At 41.6% G+C, this 15180-nt stretch overlaps 1 long non-coding RNA gene across 1 annotated transcript; it reads right to left on the reverse strand.

The window, feature by feature from the left end:
- Positions 1-14100: 14100 nt before the first annotated feature.
- LOC115186757 (uncharacterized) lies at positions 14101-14674 on the reverse strand. Its single transcript, XR_003875880.1, has 2 exons — positions 14637-14674; positions 14101-14186 (listed from the first exon to the last, which is right to left on the reverse strand). It is a non-coding gene; the product is annotated as an uncharacterized LOC115186757 (long non-coding RNA).
- Positions 14675-15180: the final 506 nt, after the last annotated feature.

Here is a 15180-nt window from a genome sequence, read left to right on the forward strand (position 1 = left end):
GAAAGTATTACAAGCCTGTCATGTGTGAGTGTCCAGTGTGTGTGTGTGTGTGTGTGTGTCAGTGTTTATGTGTGTCAGTGTGTGTGTGTGTTCAGTGTGTGTGTGTGTGTGTCAGTGTTTATGTGTGTGTGTTTGTGTGTGTGTGTGTCAGTGTTTGTGTGTGTGTGTCCAGAGTGTGTGTGTTTGTGTGTGTATCCAGTGTGTTTGTCAAGCATGTGTGTGTCAAGCGTGTGTGTGTGTCCAGTGAGTGTGTGTGTGTTTCCAGTGAGTGTGTGTCCAGTGTGTGTCCAATGTGTGTGTGTTTCCAGTGTGTGTTTGTCCAGTGTGTGTGTGTGTCCAGTGTGTTTGCCCAGTGTTTGTGTGTATGTGTGTTTGTCCAGTTTGAGTGGGTGGCCAGCGTGTGTGTCTAGTGTGAGTGTGTGTTCAGTGTGTGTGTGTCTGTGTGTCCAGGGAGTGTGTGTATGTTTCAGTGTGTGTGTGTGTGTGTGTGTGTGTGTGTGTGTGTTCAGAGCGTGTCCAGTGTGTGTGTGTTCAGCGTGTGTGTGTCTAGTGTGTGTGTGTTTCAGTGTGTGAGTATGTGCCCAGTGTGTGTCCAGTGTGTGTGTGTTCAGTGTGTGTGTGTGTGTGTGTGTTCAGTGTGTGTGTGTGTTCAGTGTGTGTGTGTTCAGTGTGTGTGTGTGTGTGTGTCCAGTGTGTGTGTGTGTGTGTTCAGTGTGTGTGTGTGTGTCCAGTGTGTGTGTGTTCAGTGTGTGTATGTGTTCAGTGTGTGTGTGTGTGTGTCCAGTGTGTGTGTGTGTGTGTCCAGTGTGTGTGTGTGTGTGTGTCCAGTGTGTGTGTGTGTCCAGTGTGTTTGTGTATGTGTGTGTCTGTGTCCAGTGTGTGTGTGTGTGTGTCCAGTTATTATTTCAGGGACACTGAGGATTCATAATCAACCCTAAACCCTGGATAGAGGGGCTCAGTGAATGTGGAGGTGAATGTGATCAGGTGGGTCAGTGTGTCAGAGGAGGCTCTATAGAAGGACAGAGTGCCGGCTGGCCAGTCCAGATACACTCCTACTCTGTGGGAGCTGGAGGAGGGGACGTCTATGGTAGTGTGACTCAACCCACTCAAGTGACCTCCTAGGGACGACATGGAAGAGCACCAGTAAGTCAGTGACTCAGCCCCTGTAAAAGGGTTAGAGGCAGAGAATCCCAGTGGAGAGAGGGGAACCGGGCAGCATCGCAACACTCTGTTGCTATAGTGACCCTGCATCGCAACACTCTGTTGCTATAGTGACCCTGCATCACAACACTCTGTTGCTATAGTGATCCTGCATCACAACACTCTGTTGCTATAGTGACCCTGCATCACAACACTCTGTTGTACATATTTAATTGTTTTGTATTTCATTTCATATTTGACAGAGACAATGTAAAATCAATAACGAAACTGTTTTCACAATTAACATGCCTTTTCTTGTTTCAAGTATGTTTTATTATGAAAAGTACAATATAACCATGTATACTTGTACAACTATGGAGCGTATGTCCATATATAATTATACAATTTGTTATTCAACATAAAAGACATACAACAAATGATCACATTGGTATTTTAACAGTGTTATTGTAAGAGGTCCTGGGTCAAGGTCCTCAAAACTATAGGAAGACGCGCGTGTGTGTGTGCGAGAGTGTGCCCAGTGTGTGTGTGTCCTGTGTGTGTGTGTGTGTGTCCAATGTGTGTGTGTGTCCAGTGTGTTTGTTTGTCCAGTGTGTGTGTGTGTGTGTGTGTTTGTTTGTCCAATGTGTGTGTGTTTGTCTGGTGTGTGTGTGTGTGTCCAGTGTGTGTGTGTGTGTGTGTGTTTGTCCAGTGTGTGTGTGTGTGTTTGTCCAGTGTGTGTGTGTCCAGTGTGTGTGTGTCCAGTGTGTGTGTGTGTGTGTGTGTGTGTGTGTGTGTGTGTGTGTGTGAGTGTGTGTGTGTGTGTGTGTGTGTGTATCCAGTGTGTGAGTCCAGTGTGTGTGTATGACTTGTGTGTGTGTCCAGTGTGTGTGTATCCAGTGTGTCTGTGTCCAGTGTGTGTGTGTCCCCAGTCTGTGTGTGTGTCCAGTGTGTGTCCAGTGTGTGTGTGTGTGTGTGTGTGTGTGTGTGTGTGTGTGTATTTGTCCAGTGTGTGTGTGTGTGTGAGAGTCCAGTGTGTGTGTGTGAGAGTGCAGCGTGTGTGTGTGTGTGAGTCCAGTTGTTTGTGTCCAGTGTATTTGTGTGTGTGTGTGTGTGTGTGTTTGTGTGTGTGTGTGTGAGTCCAGTTTGTGTGTGTGTGTATCACTGACAGAGGGACACTGAGTCGCCATCAAGCCAAACATTAAACCCTGGATAGAGGGGCTCAGTGAATGTGGAGGTGAATGTGATCAGGTGGGTCAGTGTGTCAGAGGAGGCTCTATAGAAGGACAGAGTGCCGGCTGGCCAGTCCAGATACACTCCTACTCTGTGGGAGCTGGAGGAGGGGACGTCTATGGTAGTGGGATTATTATTGTGTCTGGCAGAGTATCTGTTGTCAGAGCAGATCAGACTCCAGGACTTGTCATTACATCCAAGCCAACAGTCATCACCCCCTCCTCTCCTGCTGATTCCTTTATATGTCACTCCTATACCAGCCCAACTCCCACTCCACTCTACCTCCCAGTAACAGCGCCCAGTCAGACCCTCTCTACACAGCACCTGTCTACAGTCCTCAAATCTCTCTGGGTGATCAGGATACGGCTGCTTCTCTCTCCTATGTGTTACCTTTCTGTTCTCCTCAGACAGAGAGAGGAGTCTGTTTACTGTGTTTAGGTCCAGTGTGAGATCACAGACATCTGATGGATGAAACCAGACACAATATTAGAAATCATCATCATTCACATTAGAATGTTAACTCACTTTTCACTAATTCATTTAATGTAGATGTTTCTAGGTATCAAAAGGAGAAGTTAAGGTAACTTGAGACTTGTTGAATGATCATATGTTATACTGTATGGTAATATAATACACACTTATTCACATTAATTACACACACACACACACACACACACACACACACACACACACACACACACACACACACTGTCATATCAACTCTTTATAAATGTTGGTGTCCCTGATTTGTGCTTCTGTAGAACTTCAGATGATATTTATTATGACCAAGTCAGTAATGATGATGGTCTTTGACTTAACTTGAATTAAGACTTATTCTTAGTCATATTCTTCACAGCAGTCAACACTCACATTTTCTAATCCCAGGTTTCATTCTGTTCTCTCCACCATGTTCCACACTGTAGCGGTAAGCAGAAGAACAGACAGTCATTGAGGGATACACCTGAACTCACACACACACACACACACACACACACAACTTTGTCCAAGTGGTGGTCAGAATGTTTGTCTTAACTAGCCTGAAAAGTCAAACATGTCTGATATGAACATTGACATAAACCCTCTACATACTTGAGTTTCTCCAGTCTGCAGTGTGGATCCTCCAGTCCAGCAGAGAGCAGTCTGACTCCTGAGTCTCCTGGGTGATTGTTACTCAGGTCCAGCTCTCTCAGGTGTGAGGGGTTTGACCTCAGAGCTGAGACCAGAGATGCACAGCCTTCCTCTGTGACTAGACAGCCTGACAGCCTGACAAAGAGTCAAATCATATTAAAATCACACTGCTATTCTTTGGTGGTGAAAATAGTGGCAGCATATTTGTTTCTACATTTTCAGAAATCAGTGTCCTGAAACCTGCCATATCTATTCAGAAATTAATGAATCTTTATTTTAAATGATCATATTACTTGTAGAGAAATATGTACAGTACAAATATTTGAGTAGACTGACCAGACCAGTTTAAAAAGCAGTATCAGTCAAAAGACAGACAGTGAGGTATCAGATTTAGATTGTATTGAGTATACAGTCCACACCATATCTATTTTGACAGTGAAGATAACATTTTAAATGTGGCTCTAAACTCCAACATTTTGGATTTCAGATCAAATGTTTTATATGAGGTGACAGTATATAATGTCACCTTTTATTTGAGGGTATTTTCATACATTTCTGTTTCACCATTTAGAAAAATATAAACACTTTATGCATCTAGTCCCCCTATTTAAAGAAGTCATAAGTATTCTGACCAATTCACTCAGTGTATTAAAGTAGTCAAAAGATTAGTGTTTGGTTGTAAACTAGTTGGTCACATTTGCAGTTTGTTTTGCCCAATAATAAAATGGTGGATGATGACTGGATAATTTTCTGTCTAAGTGAGTAGATAAGATGTTTCTAAACACTACTAAATGAACCCTGATGATAACATGATTAATACAAATCATGAATGAATCATGAATAATAATGAGAGAGAAAGTTAGAGGCTACAACAAAACATGCTAACCTCTCACCATTACCAATAACAGAGGCTACAACAAAACATGCTAACCTCTCACCATTACCAATAACAGAAGCTACAACAAAACATGCTAACCTCTCACCATTACCAATAACAGAGACTACAACAAAACATGCTAACCTCTCACCATTACCAATAACAGAGGCTACAACAAAACATGCTAACCTCTCACCATTACCAATAACAGAGGCTACAACAAAACATACTAACCTCTCACCATTACCAATAACAGAGGCTACAACAAAACATGCTAACCTCTCACCATTACCAATAACAGAGATTACAACAAAACATGCTAACCTCTCACCATTACCAATAACAGAGACTACAACAAAACATGCTAACCTCTCACCATTACCAATAACAGAGGCTACAACAAAACATGCTAACCTCTCACCATTACCAATAACAGAGGTTACAACAAAACATGCTAACCTCTCACCATTACCAATAACAGAGGCTACAACAAAACATGCTAACCTCTCACCATTACCAATAACAGAGGCTACAACAAAACATGCTAACCTCTCACCATTACCAATAACAGAGGCTACAACAAAACATGCTAACCTCTCACCATTACCAATAACAGAGGCTACAACAAAACATGCTAACCTCTCACCATTACCAATAACAGAGGCTACAACAAAACATGCTAACCTCTCACCATTACAAATAACAGAGGATACAACAAAACATGCTAACCTCTCACCATTACCAAGAACAGAGGTTACAACAAAACATGCTAACCTCTCACCATTACCAATAACAGAGGCTACAACAAAACATGCTAACCTCTCACCATTACCAATAACAGAGGCTACAACAAAACATGCTAACCTCTCACCATTACCAATAACAGAGGATACAACGAAACATGCTAACCTCTCACCATTACCAATAACAGAGGCTACAACAAAACATGCTAACCTCTCACCATTACCAATAACAGAGGCTACAACAAAACATGCTAACCTCTCACCATTACCAATAACAGAGGCTACAACAAAACATGCTAACCTCTCACCATTACCAATAACAGAGACTACAACAAAACATGCTAACCTCTCACCATTACCAATAACAGAGGCTACAACAAAACATGCTAACCTCTCACCATTAACATTAACAGAGGATACAACAAAACATGCTAACCTCTCACCATTACCAATAACAGAGGATACAACAAAACATGCTAACCTCTATCCATTACCAATAACAGAGACTACAACAAAACATGCTAACCTCTCACCATTACCAATAACAGAGACTACAACAAAACATGCTAACCTCTCACCATTACCAATAACAGAGGCTACAACAAAACATGCTAACCTCTCACCATTACCAATAACAGAGGCTACAACAAAACATGCTGACCTCTCACCATTAACAGAGGCTACAACAAAACATACTAACCTCTCACCATTACCAATAACAGAGGATACAACAAAACATGCTAACCTCTCACCATTACCAATAACAGAGGCTACAACAAAACATGCTAACCTCTCACCATTACCAATAACAGAGACTACAACAAAACATGCTAACCTCTCACCATTACCAATAACAGAGGATACAACAAAACATGCTAACCTCTCACCATTACCAATAACAGAGGCTACAACAAAACATGCTAACCTCTCACCATTACCAATAACAGAGGATACAACAAAACATGCTAACCTCTCACCATTACCAATAACAGAGACTACAACAAAACATGCTAACCTCTCACCATTACCAATAACAGAGGCTACAACAAAACATGCTAACCTCTCACCATTACCAATAACAGAGACTACAACAAAACATGCTAACCTCTCACCATTACCAATAACAGAGGCTACAACAAAACATGCTAACCTCTCACCATAACCAATTTATTTATTTCACCTTTATTTAAAAAATAATAATAATAATAATAAACCCCAATGAGTCGTGCACAACCCGTGTCCAAATGAAGCACCTCACATTGTGGTTACTCACGACTTGGTAGATATTCCCTCAGCGAAGTATGGCAGTTCCATGCAGGTTTCCTCACCAAGTCCAAGGCAGCACAGCTACCCATGCAGACAGTCCTCCTTAGTAACCGATATCCCCATGGCAACACAGCTCCCCATGCAGACAGTACTCCTTAGCCGTAACCGATATCCCCATGGCAACACGAACTCGTTAAGCTTCCCAAGCAATTATCTCCCGGTGTCACACGATGCTAGGCTAACCTCTAGGCTGGCTAAAACCTCCACGACGAGACGGTAGCTTCAGTCTTTACTAAGTTTTAACTAAATTATAACAACTATTTTATTAACTAAAACATGTATTTCCCTTCATGTCTTAGTAGCTATGGGTTTTGTTGTAGTTCTGTCGTCTTCTTTTATAATTTTTCTTCACCAACCGTCCTGAGGTAAAACGACCATCCTTTCATCAACGTCTTTTTCCCTCCCGTTAACCAGGTCAACTCCCATTGGCCACAACTTAACAAGCGACCTTATTGGTCAAAACTTAAACTTCAATGTAAAACAAACTATTCACTTATACATTAAATAAATATTTCTTCAAAAAGCATAATGCATTAACAACATTACAGTTCAGGAGCAATTCAATCATCTTTTAAATATAATACCAATTAATTATAACAAATAAACTCAATACTTGGTTCAAACAAGGGTATTACACAAACATACAGTCAATAATACAGTAGAAAAATAAGTCTATATACAATGTGAGCAAATGAAGTGAAATATGGGAGGTAAAGGCAAAAAAAGGCCATGGTGGCAAAGTAAATACAATATAGCAAGTAAAACACCGGAATGGTAGATATGCAGCGGAAGAAAGTGCAAAGTAGAAATAATGGGGTGCAAAGGAGCTAAATAAATAAATACAGTAGGGGAAGAAGTAGTTGGGCTAAATTATAGATGGGCTATGTACAGGTGCAGTAATCTGTGAGCTGCTCTGGCAGCTGGTGCTTAAAGCTAGTGAGGGAGATAAGTGTTTCCAGTTTTAGAGATTTTTGTAGTTCGTTCCAGTCATTGGCAGCAGAGAACTGGAAGGAGAGGCGGCCAAAGGAGGAATTGGCTTTGGGGGTGACCAGGGAGATATACCTGCTGGAGCGCGTGCTACAGGTGGGTGCTGCTATGGTGACCAGTGAGCGGAGATAAGGGGGGACTTTACCTAGCAGGGTCTTGTAGATGACCTGGAGCCAGTGGGTTTGGCAACGAGTATGAAGCGAGGGCCAGACAACGAGAGCGTACAGGTTGCAGTGGTGGGTAGTACAGTGGGGGAAAAAGTATTTGATCCCCTGCTGATTTTGTACGTTTGCCCACTTACAAAGAAATGATCAGTCTATAATTTTAATGGTAGGTTTATTTGAACAGTGAGAGACAGAATAACAGCAAAAAAATCCAGAAAAACGCATGTCAAAAATGTTGTACAATTATTAGCATTTTAATGAGGGAAATAAGTATTTGACCCCTCTGCAAAACATGACTTAGTACTTGGTGGCAAAACCCTTGTTGGCAATCACAGAGGTCAGACGTTTCTTGTAGTTGGCCACCAGGTTTGCACACATGTCAGGTTTTTTTTGTCCCACTCCTCTTTGCAGATCTTCTCCAAGTCATTAAGGTTTCGAGGCTGACGTTTGGCAACTTGAACCTTCATCTCCCTCCACAGATTTTCTATGCGATTAAGGTCTGGAGACTGGCTAGGCCACAGGACCTTATTGTGCTTCTTCTTGAGCCACTCCTTGTTGCCTTGGCCGTGTGTTTTGGGTCATTGTCATGCTGGAATACCCATCCACAACCCATTTTCAATGCCCTGGCTGAGGGAAGGAGGTTCTCACCCAAGATTTGACGCTACATGGCCCCGTCCATCGTCCCTTTGATGCAGTGAAGTTGTCCTGTCCCTTTAGCAGAAAAACACCCCCAAAGCATAATGTTTCCACCTCCATGTTTGACGGTGGAGATGGTGTTCTTGGGGTCATAGGCAGCATTCCTCCTCCTCCAAATACGGCGAGTTGAGTTGATGTCAAAGAGCTCCATTTTGGTCTCATCTGACCACAACACTTTCACCATTTGTCCTCTGAGTCATTCAGATGTTCATTGGCAAACTTCAGACGGGCATGTATATGTATTCTTGATCAGGGGGACCTTGCGGGCACTGCAGGATTTCAGTCCTTCGCGGCGTAGTGTGTTACCAATTGTTTTTTTGGTGACTATGGTCCCAGCTGCCTTGAGATCATTGACAAGATCCTCCCGTGTAGTTCTGGGCTGATTCCTCACCGTTCTCATGATCATTGCAACTCCATGAGGTGAGATCTTGCATGGAGCCCCAGGCCGAGGGATATTGACAGTTCTTTTGTGTTTCTTCCATTTGCGAATAATCGCACCAAATGTTGTCACCTTCTCACCAAGCTGCTTGGCGATGGTCGTGTAGCCCATTCCAGCCTTGTGTAGGTCTACAATCTTGTCCCTGACATCCTTGGAGAGCTCTTTGGTCTTGGTCATGGTAGAGAGTTTGGAATCTGATTGATTGATTGCTTCTGTGGACAGGTGTCTTTTATACAGGTAACAAGCTGCGGTTAGGAGCGCTCCCTTTAAGTGTGTGCTCCTAATCTCAGCTCGTTACCTGTATAAAAGACATCTGGGAGCCAGAAATTCTTCTGATTGAGAGGGGGTCAAATACTTATTTCCCTCATTAAAATGCAAATCACTTTATAACATTTCTGACATGAGTTTTTCTGGATGTTTTTGTTGTTATTCTGTCTCTCACTGTTCAAATAAACCTACCATTAAAGTTATAAACTGATCCTTTCTTTGTCAGTGGGCAAATGTACAAAATCAGCAGGGCATCAAATACTTTTTCCCCCCACTGTATATGGGGCTTTGGTGACAAAACGGATGGCACTGTGATAGAAAACTGGATGCAGTCTGAGTAGGGTATTGGAGGCTATTTTGTAAATGACATTGCCGAAGTCGAGGATCGGTAGGATGGTCAGTTTTACAAGGGTATGTTTGGCAGCATGAGTGAAGGATGCTATGTTGCGAAATAGGAAGCCAATTCTAGATTTAACTTTGGATTGGAGATGCTTATAGTGAGTCTGGAAGGAGAGTTTACAGTCTAACCAGACACCTAGGTATTTGTAGTTGTCCACATATTCTAAGTCAGAACCATCCAGAGTAGTGATGCTGGACAGGCGGGCAGGTGCAGGCAGCGATCGGTTGAAGAGCATGCATTTAGTTTTACTTGTATTTAAGAGCAGTTGGAGGCCACGGAAGGAGAGTTGTATGGCATTGAAGCTCGTCTGGAGGTTAGTTAACACAGTGTCCAAAGAAGGGCCAGAAGTATACAGAATAACACCAATTACAGAGGGGGTCTGATCTTTGTGCCTCTGTAACTTTCTCATTCATCATCATTAACGATTCATTCATGATTATTCATAATCATGGTAGCATCCACATGAATGTAGAAGTGTTCAGAAACATCTTCTATTCTTACTGACAATACAAGTGAAGTGACTCCAAAATGACAGGACATTATTCACCATTCAGTTTCTATTAGGAAAAACATAATCCAAAACACAACCAAGACAAACTGCAAATGAATTCAACAAGTTTGTAGAATCACAAGCTTGATGTAATCACTGCAGGCATGGAACATGGGACTAAAAACTAAACTTATGACAACTTTAATACAATATAAGTGAATTTGTCCGAATATGTACAACTTTTTCAAATGGGAGAACTAAATACATAAAGTGCTTTCCTTTCTTAACAGTAACACAGCTATGTATGAAAATACCCTCAAATAAAAGGTGACATTCTGTACTGTTACCTAATATGAAACATTCTATCTCAAATCCAAAATGCTGGCGCATAGCACCACATTTAAAACTGTAAGCTTCACTGTCCAAACACATATGGTGTGGACTATGTGTGCCTGGTAAACACATGTGGATCTGGTGAACAGTTATCACCTGTTGACCAACTACAGGAATACTGACCTCAGAGTCTCCAGTCTACAGTGGGGATTCCCCAGTCCAGCAGAGAGCAGCTTCACTCCTGAATCCTTCAGGTCATTGTTACTCAGGTCCAGCTCTCTCAGGTGTGAGGGGTTTGACCTCAGAGCTGAGACCAGAGAAGCACAGCCTTCCTCTGTGACTCCACAGCCTGACAGCCTGCCAAGAGTCAAATCATATTAAAATCACACTGCTATGCTTTGGTGGTGAAAATAGTGGCAGTATCATTTTTCAACATATTCAGATATCAGTGTCCTGAAACCTTCCATATCTATTCGTAAAAGAATGTATCATCATTAAAAATGACAAATTATCAAAGTTTTGCCTGCAGATAGAAACATGTAAAGGACAAATATTTGAGTAGACTGACCAGACCAGTTTAAAAGCAGTATCAGTCAAAAGACAGACAGTGAGGTATCAGATTTAGATTGTATTGAGTATACAGTCCACACCATATCTATTTTGACAGTGAAGATAACATTTTAAATGTGGCTCTAAACTCCAACATTTCAGATTTCAGATCAAATGTTTCATATGAGGTGACAGTATATAATGTCACCTTTTATTTGAGGGTATTTTAATACATACAGTTGAAGTCAGAAGTTTACATACACCTTAGCCAAATACATTTAAACTCTATTTTTACAATTCCTGACATTTAATCCTAGTAAAAATTCCCTGGCTTAGGTCAGTTTGGATCACCACTTTATTTTAAGAATGTGAAATGTCAGAATAATAGTAGAGACAATGATTTATTTCAGCTTTTATTTCTTTCATCGCATTCCCAGTGGGTCAGAAGTTTACATACACTCAATTAGTATTTGGTAGCATTGCCTTTAAATGGTTTAACTTGGGTTAAACGTTTCGGGTAGCCTTCCACATGCTTCCCACAATAAGTTGGGTGAATTTTGGCCCATTCCTCCTGACAGAGCTGGTGTAACTGAGTCAGGTTTGTAGGCCTCCTTGCTCGCACACGCTTTTTCAATTCTGGCCACAAATTTTCTATAGGATTGAGGTCAGGCTTTTGTGATGGCAACTCCAATACCTTGACTTTGTTGTCCTTAATCCATTTTGCCACAACTTTGGAAGTGTGCTTGGGGTCATTGTCTATTTGGAAGACCCATTTGTGACCAAGCTTTAACTTCCTGACTGATGTCTCGAGATGTTGCTTCAATATATCCACAATTTTCTTGCCTCATGATTCCATCTATTTTGTGAAGTGCACCAGTCCCTCCTGCAGCAAAGCACCCCCACAACATGATGCTGCCACCGCCGTGCTTCACAGTTGGGATGGTATGACGGCAGTGTGGTCCCATGGTGTTTAGACTTGCGTACTATTGATTGAACAGATGAACGTGTTACCTTCAGGCGTTTGGAAATTGCTCCCAAGGATGAAGCAGACTTGTGGAGGTCTACAATTTTTTTCTGAGATTTTGGCTGATTCCTTTTCATTTTCCCATGATGTCAAGCAAAGAGGCACTGAGTTTGAAGGTAGGCCTTGAAATACATCCAAATGATGTCAATTAGTCTATCAGATGCTTCTAAAGCCATGACATCATTTTCTGGAATTTTCCAAGCTGTTTAAAGGCACAGTCAACTTAGTGTATGTAAACTTCTGACCCACTGGAATTGTGATACAGTGAATTATAAGTGAAATAATCTGTCTGTAAACAATTGTTTCAAAAATTACTTGTGTCATGCACAAAGTACATTTCCTAACCGACTTGCCAAAACTATAGTTTGTTAACAAGAAATTTGTGGAGAGGTTCAAAAACACGATTTAATGACTCCAACCTAAGTGTTTGTACACTTCCGACTTCAACTGTATGTGATTCACAATTAAAAATGAAATTCTGATGATGCCATGATTAAGAAGAATCATAAATGAATCATGAATCAGAATGAGTGAGAAAGTTACAGAGGCTACAACAAACATGCTAACCTCTCACCATTACCAATAACAGAGGCTACAACAGAACATGCTAACCTCTCACCATTACCAATAACAGAGGCCACAACAAAACATGCTAACCTCTCACCATTACCAATAACAGAGGCTACAACAAAACATGCTAACCTCTCACCATTACCAATAACAGAGGCTACAACAAAACATGCTAACCTCTCACCATTACCAATAACAGAGGCTACAACAAAACATGCTAACCTCTCACCATTACCAATTACAAAGGCTACAACAAAACATGCTAACCTCTCACCATTACCAATAACAGAGGATACAACAAAACATGCTAACCTCTCACCATTACCAATTACAGAGGCTACAGCAAAACATGCTAACAGGTGTCAGGAATCCTTACTGTTTTTTGTTTGGTGTCTAAGGGTGCGTTCAGAAACCTATCTGGTTGCTAGGCAACGAAGTTAGGCGGGAGATCTAGTGATATTATTACCCTGTCTGGTTGCCAGGCGACGAAGTTAGGCGGGAGTCCTAGTGATCACCCGCACCTGCATCTCATCAACCTTCTGCACACCTGGTCCTGATCATCACCTCTTCATAAGCCCTGAGCTGACATCCATTCCCTTCCGGATCGTTAGCAACGAACAGCCTCATGTTTCATGAGCTAGTCTTGTTGTTTTGTTCTTGTTACTGGTTACTCACTCCTGTTTACTCTGTCTACAGTCATCTCCCGGAGCATTCAACTCCCTTGCCTGGCCGTCGGTGGATACAGTGACGTCATTGAATCCACCCATCCACCCATCTCATCAACTCACCTCCGCTTCGTTTCCTGGATCACTCAAATTACACATCAAGACTACCAATAAATACTCACCTTCATTTTACTCACCTTGTCCTGGTCTGCTTCTGGGTTCTGTCTTAGAGAAACGTGACAGCAGGCATGGAATATGGGACAACATGCTAAACTTATGACTACTTTAATACACTATAAGTAATATGTCCGAATAATTACGACTTTTTCAAATGGGAGAACTACATGCATAAAGTACTTTCATATCTGATAATACTGTCCTCATCACTGAATCTCTTCCTGAAGTACTCCTCCTTCTGTGGGTCATTGAACCCTCGTACCTCTGTCACCTGGTCAACACACCCTGAAGGGATCTTATTGGCTGCTGCAGGTCGGGTAGTTATCCAGAGGAGAGCAGAGGGAAGCAGATTTCCCTTGATGAGATTTGTCAGCAGAACATCCACTGAGGTTGACTTTGTGACGTCACAACAGATCTTGTTCTTCTGGAAGTCTAGGGGCAGCCGGCACTCATCCAGACCATCAAAGATGAACACAACTTTGTACTTGTGGTAGTTGGAGATTCTTGATTGTTTGGTTTCCATTGAGAAGTGATTAAGAAGTTCAATGAAAGTGTGTTTGTCTCCTTTCATCAAATTCAGCTCCCGGAAAGGGAATGAAAATACAAATTGGACATCCTGATTTGCTTTTCCTTCAGCCCAGTCCAGAATGAACTTCTGCACAGAGACTGTTTTTCCAATGCCAGCAACTCCCTTTGTCAGCACAGTTCTGATAAGTTTGTCTTGTCCAGTTAAGGGTTTGAAGATGTCGTTACATTTGACTGCAGTCTCTGGTCTTGCTTGTTTCCTGGTTGTGGTCTCAATCTGTCTCAGCTCATGTTCATTATTGACCTGTCCTGTTCCACCCTCTGTGATGTAGAGCTCTGTGTAGATCTTATTGAGAAGTGTTGGGTTTCCTTGTTTAGCGATCCCCTCAAAAACACATTGAAACTTCTTCTTTAGACTAGATTTAAGTTCACGTTGGAAAATCACAGCAAGCTCATCTGAATCAAGAAATAACACAGAGGATATTAATATTACGTCTGTTTTAATGCCTCCAGTATTGAAGGACTGTTATAAAGTTTTAAATTATAATAATTTCTTCTCTTCACTGACTGTATAAATGTGTAAATGTTTTCATAATGCATTACAGACTGGTGTGACTGATTATATTATTATTGGTATTATTGATGGTATTATTAATGTTGTCTGTCTCTGTCTCCGTCTCCGTCTCCGTCTCCGTCTCCGTCTCCGTCTCCGTCTCCGTCTCTGTCTGTCTCTCTCTCTCTAAATTAATCAACACAACACATCCCTTCTGCTACTTGATGAGGTCACTAGGTGTTGTGTTAAGGCTGCTACAATATCATTGAGTTACACAGCTACTTTATCTGTACTTTAGCTACAGCTTTTAAATGTTATAAAACAGCATTCAACATGAGGCAGACAGGTCTTACATTTCTCCAGTGTGTCAGCAAGCTCCTTTTGGTTCATTTTCCTCAGGACGTGCATTGTGATCTTCAGAGCCCTCTCTCTGGCACTGCTCTCCTGCTTCTCATCTTCAGCATCCACCACTTCCTCATCCTGCTTCTGACTCTCAAAGCCTTCTGGGAGTTCAGGACTAAGAATCCTCTTGAACATCTTCAGTTCATTCTTCACAAATGTCATAATTTTCTCTTCAAGCAACTGAATTAAATAAAGTAAATAAGTTTAGCAAGAGAAGAAATTCCTTTTCATTAACAAATTAATTAATGATTGACAGATCGACAGATTTACTTGAGGTAAACAAAAACAAATGTACATAACAGGACCACATACACTGAATATAGAGTCCAGGTCTGTTTGATGACTCTGGGAAGACTGACCACTGAGAATTTCTGACTCTGATCTCTCCTGTTGGTTTCTGTGGATAAAACATGAGATTACATCTCCTCATCCAGGGAGTACACACACACACACACACACACACACACACACACACACACACACACACACACACAC

The sequence above is a fragment of the Salmo trutta genome, unplaced genomic scaffold, assembly GCF_901001165.1.
Source record: "Salmo trutta unplaced genomic scaffold, fSalTru1.1, whole genome shotgun sequence".
Lineage (NCBI taxonomy): Eukaryota > Metazoa > Chordata > Actinopteri > Salmoniformes > Salmonidae > Salmo > Salmo trutta.